Source organism: Eptatretus burgeri, chromosome 4, assembly GCF_056783735.1.
Source record: "Eptatretus burgeri isolate ZD-2024b chromosome 4, Ebu_testis_v1, whole genome shotgun sequence".
NCBI classification, from domain to species: Eukaryota; Metazoa; Chordata; class Myxini; order Myxiniformes; family Myxinidae; genus Eptatretus; species Eptatretus burgeri.
Genome location: NC_140964.1, coordinates 80011510 through 80017487, shown reverse-complemented (window position 1 = coordinate 80017487; position 5978 = coordinate 80011510).

Genomic DNA, 5978 nt, shown 5'->3' with positions numbered 1-5978 from the left:
CCCTCCTCCGTCCTACCTCCCTCCCCCTCTCATCCCTCGCCTCCCTCCCCTCCCCCTCGTCCCTCCACTCCCTCGTCCCTCCCTCCCTCATCCCTCCCCTCCCCTCTCCTTCCCTCCCCCTCGTCCCTCCCCTCCCTTCCCTCGTCCCTCCCTTCCCTCCCTCCCCTCGTCCCTCCCTTCCCCCTTCCCTCCCTCCTTTCCCCCTTCCCTCCCTCCCTCCCTTCCCCTTCCCTCCCTCCTTTCCCCCTTCCCTCCCTCCTTCCCCTCCCCCTTCCCTCATCCCTCCCTTCCCCCTTCCCTCCCTCCTTCCCCTCCCCCTTCCCTCATCCCTCCCTTCCCCCTTCCCTCCCTCCTTTCCCCCTTCCCTCCCTCCTTTCCCCCTTCCCTCCCTCCCCTCCCCTTCCCTCCCTCCACTCCCCCTTCCCTCCCCTCCCTTCCCCCTTCCCTCCCCCTTCCCTCCCCTCCCTTCCCCTTCCCTCCCCCTTCCCTCCCCTCCCTTCCCCCTTCCCTCCCCTCCCTCCCTCCTTCCCTTCCCCCTTCCCTCCCCTCCCTCCTTCCCTTCCCCCTTCCCTCCCCTCCCTCCCTCCTTCCCTCCCCTCCCTCCCTCCTTTCCCCCTTCCCTCCCTCCCTCCCTTCCCCTTCCCTCCCTCCTCCTCCCCTCCCTTCCCCCTTCCCTCCCTCCTCCTCCCCTCCCTTCCCTCCCTCCTCCCCTCCCTTCCCCCTCCCTCCCTCCTCCTCCCCTCCCTTCCCCTTCCCTCCCTCCTCCTCCCCTCCCTTCCCTCCCTCCTCCCCTCCCTTCCCCCTTCCCTCCCTCCTCCTCCCCTCCCTTCCCCCTTCCCTCCCTCCTCCTCCCCTCCCTTCCCCTTCCCTCCCCTCTCGTCCCTTCCCCCTTCCCTCCGCTCCCGTCCCTTCCCCCTTCCCTCCGCTCCCTCGTCCCTCCCCTCTCGTCCTTCCCCTCCCTCCCCCTCTCGTCCCTCCCCTCCCTCGTCCATCCCCTCTCTCCTCATTCCTCCTCCCGCCTCCCTCAACACAAGACCACCGTCATTGATTAAAAAAAAACACCCCTATACATTTAATATGGTCAGGCTGATCATCCGCAGCAAGTCTGGATGTAATTAGGCCACAACTGTCGGAGGAATAGCGTGACAAACAAACAAACACACAAACATCGGTCCGTGAATTATCGTCAGGATTTATTATTTACCTCCTCTTGATCACCGCCGATACTATTACTAAATAAGCGACTTGCAACAAAAATATCAAATAAAGAAAACACATTCTCTCGTTCACTACCGATGCTTATGAACAATTTGCAAAGAGAGAGGAAAAAAAAGGAACAAATAAAGAATATAGATTAATTAATTACCTTTTTACTTCAATCTCCCTCTCCCTCTCCCTCTCCCTCTCCCTCTCCCTCTCCCTCCACACAGACAAAACCAACCGTCACTTCCGTTTCCGATGACGTCACTTCCGTTTTCACAACGTGTAAATTCGAACCATCACGTTGCCGCCATGTAATTGAAAACCTCGCCCTGGAACGCAAACCTCCCCTGCTGTGTAATTCAAAACGCCTCACTGTACAGGAAAACGTGGGGGACAGAAATACTGTACTGTAAATGGTGGAGACTTGTACCCTCGCCCACCTGGAGGTGGCGCTACACGATACGTCGATACACATTTACATGGAGAATTTGTATCCCTCCCCCCTCCCACCAAGACTGAAAGGAGTGGCACGACAGACGCACGCACGCACACACCAGTCTGTGGATACAGAAAGGATTACGAATTATGTAAAAACTAATATTTCCAAATGAACTTTTTTTATTAATAACTGAAGAGATCAAACCCAAAACATGATGCTTCCTCCACCGTGCTCCGCAGTAGGGATGGTGTTGACTGGGTGATGCGTAGACTTCGGCTTGTGTCAGACGTTTAACGCTTTGAATTTAGACACAAAAGTTCAAGTTTTGTCTCGTTTGACCACAAAACCTTTCTCCATCTGCCTCCAGGCTTGATGGAGCAGCAAAGCACAGCTCACATCCTATCAATCAGGTTAGGGGTGTCAATCCATGGCTCCTTCACTAACTCCCTCCACCCTTTGCCAATGAAGGTGAGGGTTCATCTGAAGGGGGGGGTGTATTCACTCTTCTCACAAACATACCCCTTGTAATGCATCCCAGGCTGTAAATATATAATATATACATATATATATATATATATATATATATATATATATATATATATATATATATATACATATATATATATACATATATATATATATATATATATATATATATATATATATATACAAATACATATACACCAGTTTTTACCATCCCGGGCCACCCATGGCTGGTCCCCAATTGTTGCTGGTCGGGATGGGGGTGGCGCTCTTCCACAGCATCCATCCCACCCCCCAACCAAAACCTTCCTGCAGACGTTTACTTTACAGTCTGGTGTTGTCAGCAGGATTTGGTATACCTGCTCCACTTCACACCTCTGCTGCGAAGCCGGCACTTCCCCCGCCCAGGCAATAGCACACAACATACCGCGGTCCCAATTCAGACATTTCATTAGTACCCGTTTTAGATCGCCCTTCCCTGATGTCTCGTGGGTTGATGGGACAAAATGCGTTGTGTGGGCTTTTCGGTCTTTATTCCCATTCTTTATTCTTTAATGTCATCAACTTTGCTGCACACACAAACCTCCTTTATTCACGCATGCCTTTCTTCACATTTACCTGAGGAGGTGACGTGTCCCCCGCAAGCTTTATAGAAAAAGAAGGGGGGCAATGTCAAGCAAATTACAGCGGTGCCACCCACGGGTATTGGAGATAGGGGCACCAAAACAGTTAGAGAAGGGTTCCTTGTTGGTCCCACGGAAAGCACGGCCGGGTGTGGGCGCTGCATGTGGTGGCTGAGGCTACAGGGTCTCCATAAGGGTCCCGGTCCTTTTAAATGAACGTGCTCCCTTCCTAACAACCTACCAGCTACCCTGGCCTAATTTTTTGAGGATCGCTAACGAGTACAAGGGAGAGCAAGTTGGAGGGACAGCCGGCTTTAATAAAAAAATATTTTGCAAAGCTGGAATATGCATATCGACCACTGTGGGCGACCCGCGAAATGAGGAGACAAAGCTGGTTCAGAAACGCAAATCACGTGACTTGGGCCATTCATCTACAACAAATAAATCTTCTTTTAGACACAGTGTCGAGGCTCGAGGAGGGGACAGTTCGTTTCTATATGATTTGCTATAAATTACATATGGATCATTATTATGCAATGGTGCTTGCTTTGTCGGGAAAATCAGGTCGAGGTGTTCTGGTTCTTGGAATGCATTTGTTGTAGTTATCTTCTCATAATCTATGTTGTAGCCAGGAGGGAGCCGAAAGTGAGATTTCCATGTATTCTGTGGCTCGCACATGACAAACACCGTGTGGGAGTGACTGCGATGCAATCCGGGCCTTGATGAACACCAGATACACCTTTAAAACGGTGATTTTCAACAAACTTTGCTTTTAAACTTCATGTATCCTCTCGGCTCTCGGCACATGGTGCTGTTACTCCTTTGATACCTTATGGGATCCTATATAGAAACCTTATGAAAATCCCATTACATTCGTAAAGACATGTAGTAAAGGTCTTCTTGTAATCTTTCTCTGTAGCAGGTCTCGGGGGGCTGGGGTTCGAAGGTTGGGACCAACCCCCACCCCCCTCTGTTTTGAAGGCAGCATGTTTTGCAATGAAATGGACTTCAGTGTAATGGAAAAAAAGGAACAAGTTCTCAATGTAGTTTACACACATGTTTCAGGATACCAAGTACTGTACTTGCACAAGTAAAATTGGAAGAGGACCATGCCATGATGAATGCTTTGACGGTGGGCAAGGGGGTGCACAGATCCCCCCAATCCACCAAAATCATGAGCATAATCTGTGTAAACGACCCCCAACCTCCTCATATTGATGCCTCACCGTGCACATAACATACCAGGCTGGGCCAGAATTCGAATTTTGGTTAGACAGGTGAGAGGTGAGCATGCATAGCTCCAGAGCACCCTTCCAGCCATTTTGTATCTTTATCTTCCTCTTTTTGATATGCACCATCAGGCCCAGAACACTCTCCCACCTTTCCGATATCGGCCTTGATGTTGCGCTTATTCCATAGTAATCCCAGCTTGCACCGTATCATTCTCCAATGTTTGCTTCCATGCCGTTCTTGTTCCCCCGGCTTTCTACTATCCATCCTGCTTTGTTGTATCGTTTCCTCTCGTCTTTCCTCCTCCATTCTCTCCACATGTCCAAACCATTTCGGTCTGTATTTGCATATTATCGCACTCACTGCAACTTCTTCTTTCTTTGATATCATCATCTGTAGTCGATACAGTATCCTATGAGAGAGATATGTTTGGTGATTTGGGGGGGAAAAAAGTTGCATTTTTGGGGGAATTTTTGTTTTTTAATCACTCTATAGTGCTTAAGCCTCTGTAGCCTTGTGAAAGGTAATATTAAATGATCCCCAAACCCATTCTTTAGCCGGTGTCGGGAAGCATTTTAGGCCCCCCAAGAAAAAAATAAAAAATAAAAACAAAATTTGGTTTCTTTAAAATGCCAACAGCAATCGCCAGGTAGCCCTGCGAGATATGTATATCTATATTGTGTGTGTGTGTGATTCTGATGTAGCATATTCTGTTGCAGAGCATCGGTGCTTCCCAAGCAGTTTATTGGGAATGGTTATACTGGATGGTTTGTCATTCCCTTCCCAGCAGTAGTAAGGCAGGAATTTGTAATTTGTTCATGGTGACCCCGACAGCTCGTGTTCTCTTCGCTAAGGACACCGTGGGATCTTTAACGTTCTCCAACTGATGCCTGCAGATGGGACTCCAAGTTTAATGACCATCCGAGGGATGGTACCCACGTTGATGAGTCATTGCACACACACCCTGCCTGTGAAACACCAGGATGACAGTTTATAGCTAGGTCGAGATTCGAACCAGGCGAGACCGCCGAAAGGCGAGTGTGCGTATCTCTAGGTCATCCTGACATATCAATTTCAGTGTTTTTCATGAAGTTTTTTTGACCACCTCACATATTTATTGTACAGAGTAGATTATTTTAAAATAAAGGGTTCATATAACAGGACGTTCACAAAAAGACGTGCGACATTAGTTACCACGTGTGTGGGCTTACTTAACCACCCAAGGACAAAAAACTTCTTTCTGTTCGTACGTCTGGATAAAAAAAAATTACGACATTATATTTACACTCCGACCTGATCGTCATTCAAAAAGTTTCATAACAAGATATAATTTGGTAAACTCGTGCTTTTTTGTGAGAACCTTACTGTAGTAAACTCGAGGAACATTTTTCCTGGTAATTTATGACATATCGTCAACAGCTCTTTAATAATTGTTCCTCAAGTGGTTTATCGATGAATTTACATATCGGTTTCTCTATGAAGTTACTACATGCAGTTTTGCGTCGCAGTTTTACATAAATCGGACGTGCTGTGTAGGCCCGAGTCTGCTGGCAAGCCCTGAAAATGGAGACTGGGCTTCGAGGAGCCTGCTTTGGGTTAAGAGTGCACTGGTGTCTAATGATGACGTTCCAAGAGCATTACTGTCTGTGTGGTTTACAGCCGAGCTCCGCCGACCTTCCAAAAGAGATGCCAAGATGGCGGCCTCGACGAGGCACGACTATTTTGCATCTGTGATTATCTTTGTAAAAACGTACACAAACCCGAACCTGAATGTGAAACATTTAAAGTCGATCTCTGGATAACAATCGCAAAACATGCAATTCGAGGGCTCGAAACAAGTTACACGCAGCAGCGTCAGATTGTTCAGAGCGACAACTTAAATACCTACACACACCTGTATTTACCGATACTCATCGGGAATGACAACGCACTACCGAGGGCAAGAGAGTAAATAATATTGCATTTACCGATACTGTGCAACGAAAAGAGAGGGAAGCAAC